The following is a 12,864-nucleotide window of genomic DNA, read 5'->3' on the forward strand; positions in this document are numbered from 1 at the left end:
GGGGGGGAGGAGGCGATTGGATGCGGCGGCGGCGGCGGCGGCGGCGGCGGCGGCGAGGGCGGCGGATCCCCGAGAGCGGCGGAGCGCGAGGCGTGTAGGAGCCGGGCAGCCGGAGGTAGGAGCGACTCGGGTAACGGAAAGGGAGCGCCCCTTCCCCGCCTCGGCGCTCCACGCTCCCATTTTCCAGCGGGGCGTGCGCGCGTGGAGCCGCCGCCCGCCGAGCCTCGCGTGTCCCGGTGTCCTCGCGGGGCCGCGGCGGGGGCCGGGGGCCGGGGGCCAGGGGCCGGGGCCGGGGCCGGGGGGCGGGGGAGGCCTCGGGCCGCCGCTGGCGCCGGCCGCCCCGGAGTGACCTTTGCGGGGGCCGCGGCCGCGCCCCTCCCCCTCCCCCCGTCGAGAAGCCCCCCGCGCGGCTGGCTTCCCCCTTCCGGCTGCCCGAGGGGAGGCGCGCTCGCTTGCCGCGCTGCTCGGGAGTCGGGGAGCCGCGGCGAGCCGGGCGGGCGGGCGAGCGGGCGGGCGAGTCCTTGGGCGAGCGCGGGTGCAGCCCCACGGCGGTGCGGAGGGCGAGCGGTGCGGGCTCGCCCGCCTCTGCACCGTTATTCCACTGACACTTGAAAAGTTTGCGGTCCGGGAGAAGCCCTTGGCGGCGGCGGCGGCTGTGTGGGTCTGCTTTTTGTTTTGTTTCGTTTTTTTTTTTTTTTTTTTTGCTCTGTACGTTAAAGACTGCTGTTTGCACGTCGTAGCAGGCATGGACCCTGCAGCCGACAGGTGTTTGCAGGGCTGACTCTGAACCCCGAAATTCAGCACCTGCTCTTCGGAGGTGCGTGCTATTCCGGTGTGAGCTCCGGAGGGGTTTGAAAGAGGAGTGAGCCACCCGCTCCATCCTCAGGAACCCGACCAAGAGTTAACAGTCTCCTCCCCCCACTCCCCCTTTTTGATCTCAGAGAACGCTCCTCTGATACTTGTGTTAGGATCTGATGGGTGGAAGTACTGGCTCCTAGGTCTCTCTGTTGAGTACTTGTGGAAGCTTTGAACGTAGTGTTTCATTTTGAAGGTTGGTCTGGGGCCCTGAGAGAGTTGGGGAGTCCTGTCACCTCACTAATAACCCTTAACCAGCCATGTGTGTTTAGATGTAGGAGGTGGGCTGTAGCTAAATCGTGACTGAAATCTTGAATGGCAGTGTAAGCATTGTTCCCAACACATGTAGATAAGAGTTCTCTGTGTTAACTCTCCAAGAAGTCAAGTAGAATAGCACACACTCGGGTTTCATCTCTTAGCTGTGCAGAAGTCATGTCAGATGGGAGTGTTTCGGGACAGTAAAATGAATACTTGTGTGGTATGGCAGGTCACTGTGGAACCTCATGGTGACAGCATAAAACCGAACTGGATTTCCAGCGGTGAATTTGGAGGTAAAAGTTACATGGCACATAAGATTAATAAGATAAATTTATTCTCAGAACTGAAGTATAAAACACTTTTTGGGGGTGGGGGTAGTATCTCCCTATGGTAGCCCAGACTAACCTGGAACTGGTGGTGCTCCTGACCTGATATGCTGGGATTACACTACCACACCCAGCTCATAAAACACATCTTGAATCAAAACGTTATTTCTTTGAACTTATATTTGCATATGATGTAAATTTACAAATGTGTGTGTATATATATATATATATGTATATGTAGAAAAGGTGTGTTGAAGTTACTACTAAAGTAGTAACTTTTCCCTTAAGGCACAGATGTTTTCCTCTTATCTGGGTTCTGTTTGAAGCGCCCCTGATGAGAAGGTAATGCTGGTCTTTTTGCTTGCTTGCTTTTTAAAAGAACTGTCTTTTGGTTGTAGTTTCAATGAAGGTTCGTGATTAACTTTGCTTTTACTGCAGCTTTTGTTAACACTTGCAGTTGCCTGTAACCCCCGGCTTTGGTCCCCTCTCCTTTTCTCCTCAGTTACAGGAGATTGTGTGGTGATGGTGATTCTTGTCATAGGATGCTGTGTTCATGTTTAAGTTTATCCTGAAGTTCTGTAGCTTTGTTTGACAGAACAGTCTGAGGACCAAGCTGTTTGATGATCACAGTTTTCATTTACGTTTATCCTGAAGTTCTGAGCTTTGTTTGACAGAACATTCTGAGGACTAGGCTTTGTCAGTCACTCGCTGAGTCTAAGAAAAGTGACACCTTGTTTTAGACAGGTCTTGCTCAGGTGAACAGAGAGGTGGTGGGCTGCCTAAACTTTGAGGAGAAGGTGGTGATGTGGGGCTGTGTTTTTTCCTCATTTCCCTCGGCACATTTCGAGACTGCCCTTTGGCTCCCACCATGCTACCTCTTGGATCACATTTGCTTAGCATTAAGAGGAGAGCTCACTCTGATGGGTTACAGAGTCGTAGTTAACACATACTGTATATAACACTATAAAAGCAGAAATTTATGTTTCCTTTGTAGGTGGTAGAAAATTAGAGAAACTTGGGGATGGTTGCCAGCCTTTTTAATGGATGAGAAATTAGGTTCAGATTATAATGTACCTGAAATTAGCAGGGTCACAGTCGTACCAAGTGGGGGAGTGAGCAGTCTTAGAGCTTCAGAAGCCAAGAAGTTCCCTGGTGGTCTGTGTGGCTTCGTTTCGGACTTAGCTGGAACTACAGTCATCGGGATAGAACACCTTAGTCTCCATCCTGCTCTCACTTTCACTCATTCAGCCATGGATGTAAAGCTTCAAAGTCAGCTGTCTGTTTTAGACTCCAGCTTTAAGAACTACTATCCTGGATTTAGTCCACCTAGCTGCTCTTCGAAGATGACTGTCTTGCAGCCTCTGTGTCCTAAAGCTGCTTGCTCTTTTGTTGTTTGACACTGTTTGATATTTATTTGTCTGTCTTTCTATGTAAATAACAGTTTTTAAACTTGTAAGCCAAACTGATTTGAAAAAGTTAGTATTGAGCTTGTTTTGTGACTATGGTGTATATAAGTATATTGTTTATATACACACGTGTGCACACACACACACACACACACACAGAGTATACTCGTACTCAAACTCAGTTATGTGACCCAAGTCGTTTCTCACTGCCATTTACAACACACGTTTTATGTTTTGTGTATTCCTGCTTGGCGTTGTTAAAGATTCCAGAAGTAATGTCGTTTAAAAATAAAGCGAGTGATTTCCCAAGAATGTTAGTTAGCCTTTGTTTTTTGAGACACTGTCTCACTCTGTAGCCCAGGCTGTCCTCAAATTCAGGAATCAACCCTCCCATCTCAGCCTCCTGAGTGCTCGAATTACAGGTGGGAGCCAGCATGCTCTGCCACTGTTTTCTAAGTTTACTTAAAAGCTGCCAAGTGCTTTGTGGTCCTGACACCTTGGAGAGTGAGCCCTTTCTTCTCATTACTCTTTCATGAGCCACCTGATTTTCACCATTTCCCTCAGTACTTGGAATATACTTTATAATCCTTTCTCACTAATTAGTTCAAAATTAATAAGCTTGCAACATTGCGAGTTACTGTTTTTACTGGCACAGATTGTTATGTGCCATGAGAAAATTAAGATGATAAAGCGTAGTGCATAAAAAGTTAATGCTTTAAAGCCATCAATCTGAGGTATCTAAAAATATCTATAATAGTTATTGCACTTTAATGATTACACATGAATAGTAAGCAGCTTGTCTTGGTTGAGTTTCATAAAACTGAAAAAGTGTGGAGGACAAACTGAGCAAAGCAGGAAGCTATTTTGAGACATCTTTTAGGTCTGAAAGGACTCCTCTGCTCTGCTGCACCTCTTTTTGAAGAGAATGCTGTGAACTGATTCATTGAAAATGTATAAATACCCACTTGGTGTACATCCCATTCTAGGGATGATAGAGCAAACAGAATGATACCTGCAGACCTGTAGCAGTAGGGAACGAGGGTTGCAGACCTGTACCGAAGTGATGAGAGCTGAGTGGAGTAGCATCCCTGCTGCATGGATGAGGTGAGGTTGCTGTTCCTGTAGCAGAGGGAAATAGGCCAAGACTGGGGACTGTAAATAATGACCACAAGATGTTACAGTCCCAGCAGTGTCCTGTAGCCAATGGTGAGGGCCCTGAAAGGGAAAGAGAGTTGGAGGCAGTAAAGTGTTTGTTTTCTTCCCTCCTGTTGTGTGGCAGAGGTGATTTTAGGAAACGTCCATATTCCGAAGTATGTCTCTTACTGAGATTCAGGCAGTTCTAGTTAGCTAGCCTTCAGACTGGAGACTGGTTGGGGTGGAGATCGGTGCTGGTGAGATGGCTCAGTCGGTAAAGAAAGGCATTTGTAGCCAAGCTTGACAACCACCTCTGGGACCCATGGAGGAAGAACCAACGCTGGCAAGTTGTCCTCTGATCTCCACATGGACATGTGTGTACACACACAATAAAGTAAATGCAATAAAAAAAATTGTATATTTTAAGCTAAAAAGTTATGCATGTAAAGAAGAACCAAATCCTTCTAGTGGTACAGAAAACTGAAAATAAAAATTATAGTTCTTTTGGAAAAGTAACCCATTGCTAACAAATGCCAGAATATTCACTTTAAAATATTTCTAGAGAAACTCTTAACGGGCGGTGGTGAGGCATGCCTTTAATCCCAGCACTCAGGAGGCAGAAGCAGGCGGATCTCTTGTGATTGAAGGCATCCTGGTCTGCAGAGTGAGTTCCAGGACAGCCAGAGCTACACAGAGAAACCTTGTCTTGAAAAACAAATAAGAAACAAAGACACTTCCCCCTTTCTGCTAAAGAGTTCTTTCCATACTGCCATATAGATATCACCAGAATCGAAGATAGAGTATTTTATTCAAATGCATATCATACCTGAGTAATACTAGTCAGCAAGGACTAGACATCATTGGAGGTTTATTCAACATTTTGTTGTTGCCAGTTTGAAGTGCCACATGTGCTGGCTGCTCTATGTCGCTCTATGTCAACTTGACACACAAACTAGAGGTATCTGAAAGGAAGGAACTTAATTGTGAAAATGCTTCCATAAGATCCGCTGTAAGGCATTTTCTTAATTAGTGGTCGATGGGGGAGGGCCCAGCCCATTGTGGGTGGGGCCATTTCTGGGCAGGTGGTCCTGGGTTCTATAAGAAAGCAGACTAAGTAAGCCATGGGGAGCAAGCCAGTAAGCAGCACCCCTCCTTGGCCTTTGCATCAGCTCCTGCCTCCAGGTTCCTGCCCTGCTTGAGTTCTTGTCCTGACTCCTTTGGTGATGAACAGCAATGTGGAATTGTAAGCCAAATAAGCCCTTTCCTCTCTGACCTGCTTTTTGGTCATGGTGTTTCATTGCAGCAATAGAGACCCTAACGAAGGCACCACACCTGTCTTATTTTGAGTTTGCATTTCTAAGACAGTATAAACATTGTCTCTGTGTTCATTACTGGGAAGTCACTGCAGTCCGGTTACAGTAGTTTAATTTACTTGCTGACTCTTCCTTACCTGGGAACTAAGGTATCTGAGAAAGAAAGGTGAGACTTTTGGACTTTTGAAGAGGAATAAGATTTGGAGATAATGGCACCTTGAGGGGGATTGATGTTCTGAAGGAAAAGGCTGCTGTGCTAGGCTTTGAACAGCGAAGAGTCAGGCTGAGGTGTTGTAAGCCCAGAGGAGAGGCAGCCCAGAGGAAGGGTGGGGATGTGGGAGCCAGGAGAGATGCATTCTGTGTAGAGTCAGCTGCTCTGCACTGTCCCGCCGCTCACTCCCCACCTTCAAGTGTTGTTACATCTACTCAGACTGTCATTTGAGTCATTACTCTGCCCTGGCATGGGTGACACTCTGGACCTTGCTTTTCCAAATTTGAGGGCTTAGCTTTCTTAGAAGAGAAACTGAGTTTCCGTCAGAGCAGTAATGGTAGCAGTTGTCAGCATCCGTTAGTTCTAGTTCCTAGTCCTTCCTTGGACCTCACTGTAAATTTCTGCCTCTTATGCCGAAGTGTGTAGAAAACGTGGGACGTTGGTATGTCTGTAAAAGCTTTGGCTTCTGTTCAATTCCTGCAGAGTGTATCCCCATCCCTCCTCCCCTGCGGGTGCAGGTGTGTGCAGATGCATGTGTGCCACAGTGTGAGTGGTGTAGGTCAGGGACATACAAGTGTTCAGGAGTGGGTTTTCACTTCCCACCTTGTGTTTAAGGCAGGATCTGTCCTTTTTTTTTTTTTTTTTTTTTCCAAGACAAGGTTTCTCTGTGTAACATCCCTGGCTGTCCTGGAAGTAGCTCTGAGGACCAGGCTGGCCTCCAACTCAGAGATGTGCCTGTTTCTGCCTCACGAGTGTGGGGACTGAAGGCGTGGACCACCAGCAGCAGCTAAGGCAGGCTCTTTCTGTTTCTGCTGCTGCGCTGCACCCTGGAGCTTGCAGCCAGCTTGTCTCCACCTCCCATCTCCCCACAGGAGTGCTGGGGTTGGAGATAAACACTTACTTACCAAGCAATCTGGCAGCCCCAATTTCACTTAAAAAAGTGTGTGTGTATGGGGGGGGGGCAAGTTTGTTTGTTTGTTTGTTTTAGCCTAGGAGATGACTGATTTAAAATACTCTTGTCTCTACTTTTCATATGTATACATATCACTATCAAATGCTGGTACCTTGGTCATGTTTATCCCTAGTCTAGGCTATTGGTTTTCAAAGGGATGATTTTGGCCCTCAGTAGTTCGTCCTACTCTGAAGACATTTTACAGTGTCTGAATTTAGTTACTACAAATAGGGGACAAGATAGGTTTGCTGCTACTGGGTAGAGGCTGACATGGTGTCTGCTGAACATTCTGTACTTAGAACATCTTTCTACCACAAAAAGTTACCTAGCCTAAAAATGTCAGTTGTGCTAAGCTTGAGACACCCCTGTCTGTGCAGAATTGGCCTGGTAGGCTTGTATTCACTTTTGGCTGAATTAGGCATCCCCACAACTTAAGTCATGGAAACCAAGCGGTAGTGGTGCTTCACAGCCTTACACTGGATCTTTTGGGGAGTCTCTTCTTTATTTTCAGCACCTTTCTTTTGACTTTTCCTCCCCAGCTTGATGATGTGTCATGATTAGATCAGGTCTTCATAGTCTCTCAAAGTTCTAGCATTTAAGACTGAACATCCAGCCCAGTGTGGTTGCCCACGCCTTTAGTCCCAGCACTCGGGAGGCAGAGGCAGGTGGATCTCTATGAGTTTGAGGCCAGCCTGGTCTACAGAGTGAGTTCCAGGACAGCCAGGGCTACACAAGGAAATCCTGTCTCAAAAACAACAAAAAAGTCTCCAAACCAACTAAACTGAAGGATTGAACAATTATAGCATATTTAAGCATTTGATAAGTTGCTTAATGATTGAGGACAGCATCAGGAGCTTGACTGTTACTCATTTAATTTCAAGTCAGGACTGCTAGAGTTTGTGTCCTGTTTCTGTTACTAACTAGCCACGTGCAAATCACTCAGTTTTGAAAAATCTCAATTTTTTTTTTTTTTACCATCTGTAACTAAGAATAGTAACAGATAACTCATTTTTAAAAACAGCTTTACTGAGGTATAATTCACATATCATATGATTTTGCCTACTGGAAATATATCATTCATTGTTTTCCAGTATCTTTAAAGGTCCCTATAACCGTCACCACAGCCTGGTTTTGGAACATCTTGTTACAGAGAAACTCCAAAGCTAGGAGGCATTACTTTCCATTACTCCTTATGCCATTAGTTTTTGGGATAAGCTAGGACAATGTTTAGAGTGGGGACAACTAGGTAAGGACAAAGTCAAACGTTCTTGTGACTTTTTGTGGGGTGGCAGGTATTGCAGTGCACGTCTGTATATCCCAGCACTAGGCAGTTGCTGAGGCAAGAAAATTGGGAGTTTGAATCCACTGTGAGCTACATATGATACCCTGTTTCAATCAAACAGAAATAACCAAACTGCTTGCAGGGAGACTATTGGTGATAAAAGGTCTAACTACATCACTTTATGGAAGATAATGGATATTTGCATGTTTTATTGTTGGAGAAAATTGCTCTCAGTTCTGGCTAGAGATAGAAAGATGGAAAATATTCTTGTAATAAAAATATATGCCCCCCCCCACATATATTCATTGCAAAAGGGGCTGTTAAGAAAATCATAAAACGCTGGGCAGAGGTGGCTCATAACTTTAATCCCAGCACTTGGGAGGCAGAGCCAGGTGTATCTCTGTGAGTTCGAAGCCAGCCTGGGCTACAGAGCGAGATCTAGGACAGGCACCAGAACTACATGGAGAAACCCTGTCTTGAAAAACCAAAAAAAAAAAAAAAATCATAAAACAAGGTAGAATATGAAATGCATATTCAGCGACAGGAAGGAATCTGATCAAGGTGAACATGTTATTCTGTGTAGGAGTCATGAAAGACTCTTGTCAAAGAGAGACATTTGGTCAGGCATCAGTCAAGTCCTGCAGAGATGGGCCTTTTGGTCCTGGTGATGGCCACTTAAAGACAGGTCTTAATTTCCCCTTACGTTGCTTTAAAAGATTGCCTCTGGCAGCCCCACCCACCTTAGATGTTTTTAGTTTACTGTGGACCTGGGCAAGTAAGTGTTTTCACCAAGCTTTAAGTGAGTGCTTGCTGTCTTTAAGAAGAGGAGCCACCTGCATTCTTGGGACTGAGAACTTGCCTTTTAGTTTATGCTCTTGAGGTTTGGTTTCACCCCAGGTTAATTGGCTTTTTATAGGAGAAGTAATTCCTAAATTAATTGGGTTTTTATACACATTTCCCTTTGTCTCCCTCCTTCATTAATTGCATCCTGTGGCTTCTTCCAAATGCCCTTTTTCTAGTGGACTCTTGGATGTGTTGTCTCTGGTGTAACGTTTCCAAACTCAGTTTCCTTCCTTTTCTCTACCGTTTTCCCAGTGTTCGCTTGAGGTCAGTAACAGACCCCCAACATCTGTTGTCCTGGGTGACTGCTTTCACACTCAGGTGGGGAACCGGAGCGGCTGTCATCCTGATCCTCCGTTTCTTCCACCTCTCCCAGCAGGTTTTAGGAAGCCACACCCACATGTAAAGAGCAGCCTATACTCTTTTCATGTGTGTCATTTCCAGGGGCCTGTATAATTTGTACATGTTAATGATTTCTTTATTTTTTTAAAGAATTATTATTTTTAACTACATGTTAGGGGTGTGTGTGTGTGTGTGTGTGTGTGTGTGTAATATGTGTACACGAGAAGCAGGTACCTGTGGAGGCCAGAGGTGTTGTCAGACTGAGGGGGTTGTAAGCCACCTAATGTTGGTGCTGGAACCGAACTCAGGTCCTCTGAAGAGCAGCAAGTGCTTTTAACCACTGAGCCGTCTCTCTGTTAATGATATTTTAGTAATAACAGCTGCGTACAGATACATCCCACCTCAGTCTTCTCTCGATTTTTACCTAATACTGGGAACCATTAACTTCTCTGCCTTTTATTTTGAAAAATATACCCTGGAGATCTCCCCTTACTTGTATATAAAGTACTTCTCTCCCTCTGGACAACTGCAGTGTTCATTTTTATGCCATACTTTGACTAGCTTATTGATTGTTTCCAGTTTTTACTGTTATAAAATTGCTATTATTGTGTACAAGTGAAGGTTTGTTGGTAGTGCAGGTTCTAGCCATGGAATTGCTGAGCCAGAATGCAACAGATAAAATTTACATAGTGTCATGTTGTACTTCATAAACACCCTTGTAACACTGTTGTATCTCTGAAAATACTTGTTTCTCTGTAGTGTTCTAACAGTACATAATCAACCTTTTAGGAACTTTGTCAGTCTGACAGATGAAAAACAGTATCGCCTGTATTTTAACTTACATTTTCCTGGTGCATGAACCTGAGCATTGTTTCTTGTGCTTGAGTCATTTTTATATTTTCTGAGCAGCGTGTTTCTCATTTTCCTCTCTCTCTGTGTGCATGGCTCTTTCGGACATTTCAGGCCTCCCCCTGTACCTTCGTGTCTGCTAAAAAGAAAAGGTTGCTTGCTCACTGCCCTGCATTTGTCGTCTCGGTGGCCTCCCTGCCGCAGTGTCACTCCCTGTGTGACGTTGTTCTCAGTCCTTCTGAACATGTATTTGACTCGCTCATTCTTCCGGTTGAGAATCCTTACATGAGCATGGCGCCACATTTACTTCTTCTGGTTCCTTCTAGTGTCCTGGAGCCCCACGATCACTGAGCTGTTGTAGCCCCCTCACTGTGGTAGACCCTGTGCCGGCTGTATCCTCCCATGCATCTTTCGGCTGACTGCCCGGTGCTCATTTCTGCTTGTGCACACATCTAAAGTTGAGCATATTACTTAGCATTGACTTCAAATGGTCAGGTTTTTGTGATTTCACTCTTTATTTTTTTTTTTTTATTTTTTTTGGTTTTTCGAGACAGGGTTTCTCTGTGTAGCTCTGCGCCTTTCCTGGAACTCACTTGGTAGCCCAGGCTGGCCTCGAACTCACAGAGATCCGCCTGGCTCTGCCTCCCGAGTGCTGGGATTGAAGGCGTGTGCCACCACCGCCCGGCTGATTTCACTCTTACTTAGGCAATGAATGGACAGAGCTTTCTTCTCATGTATTACTTGTGTCAGTGGGAACTTCCACACTTCATGTTATTTAGGATGTTTGTGCTTCCTTGCCCTAGAGTTATTTATTTATATTTATTAGTATTGACAATTTTTCCATGTAGCCCTGGATGGCTTGGAGCTTGATTGATATTTAGACAGACTGGCCTCTAATCTGCAGCAGTGCTCCTGCTTCTGTCTCCTATAGTTGTGTACCTCCATCCTTCAGCTTGGGTAGCTTTGATACTGACATTGGTAATGATCGTTAGGTAGTCACATAGTTACTGACAGTTACTGTGTTTGTTTTGGTAGAATTTCCCTCCCTCCCTCCCTCCCTCCCTCCCTCCCTCCTTCCCTTCCTCCTTCCCTTCTTTCTTTTCCTTTTTTTTTTTTTTTTTTTGAGACAGGTTCTCCCTATGTAGCTCCAACTTTCCGGAAACTCACTATCTAGAGTAGGTTGGCATTGAACTAATGGAGGTCCACCTGCCTCTGCCTTCCAAGTGATGGAATTAAAGGTGTGCACCACCACTCTCAACCTGTGGTAGAATTTTTCTTCACATTTTTTTATTTGTTAAAAAATTGCTTTGCCACCTTTAATCCCAGTACAAGGGAAGCAGGCGGTTCGAAGCCAACCTGGTCTACAAAGTGAGTTCCAGGACAGCTAGGACTGTTACACGGAGAAACAAAACAAAACAGAAAACAAAAATAAACAAAAAGTTGCTGTATTGGTTGGTGGATGGTGGTCCACACCTTTAATCCCAGCACTTGGTAGGCCAAAGCAGGTGGATCTATGAGTTCAAGGCCAGCCTGGTGTACACAGTATGAGTTCCAGAACAGCCAGGAATGTTACACGGAGAGACCCTGTCTCAAAAAAACCAAACCAAAACAAAATTGCTGTGTTAACTGTCCCCCTCCACCCCCATCCCCCCGACAGGGCTTCTCTGTGTAGCTTTGCGCCTTTCCTGGGTCTCACTCTAGCCCAGGCTGGCCTTGAACTCACAGAGATCCGCCTGCCTCTGCCTCCTCAATGCTGGGATTAAAGGCGTGTGTCACACTACTTTTTTGTGTAGAAGATTCTTGGTTGTGTTTCCTTTACTATACCAAATAAGTGAGATAATTAGCAGTAAAGAATTGGGTTGCATTTGATTACACCTCAGTAAAAGTAAGAATAATTATTAATGAATTCGTGAGCTTGATGTTGTATTTATGTCCTTCTTCAGCTGCCGTCTGTGTATTTGGAGGTTCCTCTCTGTGATCTGGTAGCCATTGCTGGTGGATGGGGTGTGGCTGGAGAGTGAGAGGGTGAGAAGGACCTGGAGTCCCATGGCCCGGCCCTTTTGAGGGACTACTTAGTGACTTGAAGACCTCCCGATGGGCAGCACCTTTGATAGGTTCCACTAACACTTGGGGATCACATAGGCCTTTGGACACCACTCAAGATCCAAAATGCAGTCTTTCCATACAGAGATTTGGTCCATTTCAAACTGTGTGTGTGTGTGTGTGTGTGTGTGTGTGTGTGTGTGTGTGTGTGTGTGTGTGGTGGGGAGGGAGGCAAGGAGGGAGGGAGGGACTAGAGGGTTAAGATTCATTAAAAGAAAAACAAGGCGTCTTCATTCCAGCACCATTGTTAGCTTCCCTGCACTTAGTCGGTTGGTCGGTCGGTCGCCTTTGTCCCCTTCCCCTAAATATTTGAACCTTACATGTGTTTCTTTGTGGCCTCTCTATTTGAATTTTATTCGTCTTTTTGTTCTATGAAGGAATCAGATTATCTGGATTACTGTGGCATTATATGGAGAGGTTTGTTTTATTTTGTTTTGAGACAGGGTTGCTCTATGTAGCCCTAGATGGCCTGGAACTTGCTATATGGACCAGGCTAACCTCAAACTTGGAGGTTCTCCTGTCTCTAGTTTCAAATTGATAGGTGGCTAGCTATACAGTGAGCTTTAAAATTGGCTGAGGGTGGGGAACGGCTCAGCAGTTCAGGGTGCTTATTGCTATTTTAGACGCTAGAGTTTGGTTCCCAGCACTCCTGTCAAGCGGCTCACTACTGTCTGTCCCGTCCCGTGTCCCGTCCCCCCCCCCCCCCCAGACAGGGTTTCTCTGTGTAGCTTTGTGCCTTTCCTGGAACTCACTCTGTAGCCCAGGCTAGCCTCGAACTCTCAGAGATCTGCCTGCCTCTGCCTCCGGAGTGCTGGGATTAAAGTCACTACTGTCTTGTAACTCCAGCTCCAGGGAATCGGATGATGACCCCTTCAGTCACCCCTTAGTGCTTCCCTAGGCACTTGCATGTGTGTGAGCTCGTTCTTTCTTCTTCCCTCTCCTGCTCTGTGACATACACACACACACACACACACACACACACACACCCCACAA

General features: G+C 45.8%; 1 protein-coding gene across 7 annotated transcripts in view; it reads left to right on the forward strand.

The window, feature by feature from the left end:
- Positions 1-12,864, forward strand: part of Pds5b (PDS5 cohesin associated factor B) — a 152,477-nt gene continuing 139,613 nt past the window's right edge. For 3 of the 7 annotated variants that reach the window (XM_059249704.1, XM_059249709.1, XM_059249707.1), the window contains exon 1: positions 2-115. The gene's annotated coding sequence lies outside the window, so the exon portion shown is untranslated. Of the gene's footprint in view, positions 116-12,864 lie in introns of all 7 variants that reach the window. The other 4 variants (XM_059249710.1, XM_059249711.1, XM_059249706.1 and 1 more) reach the window with 2 other exon arrangements.

This window comes from Peromyscus eremicus, chromosome 23 (assembly GCF_949786415.1).
Source record: "Peromyscus eremicus chromosome 23, PerEre_H2_v1, whole genome shotgun sequence".
Lineage (NCBI taxonomy): Eukaryota > Metazoa > Chordata > Mammalia > Rodentia > Cricetidae > Peromyscus > Peromyscus eremicus.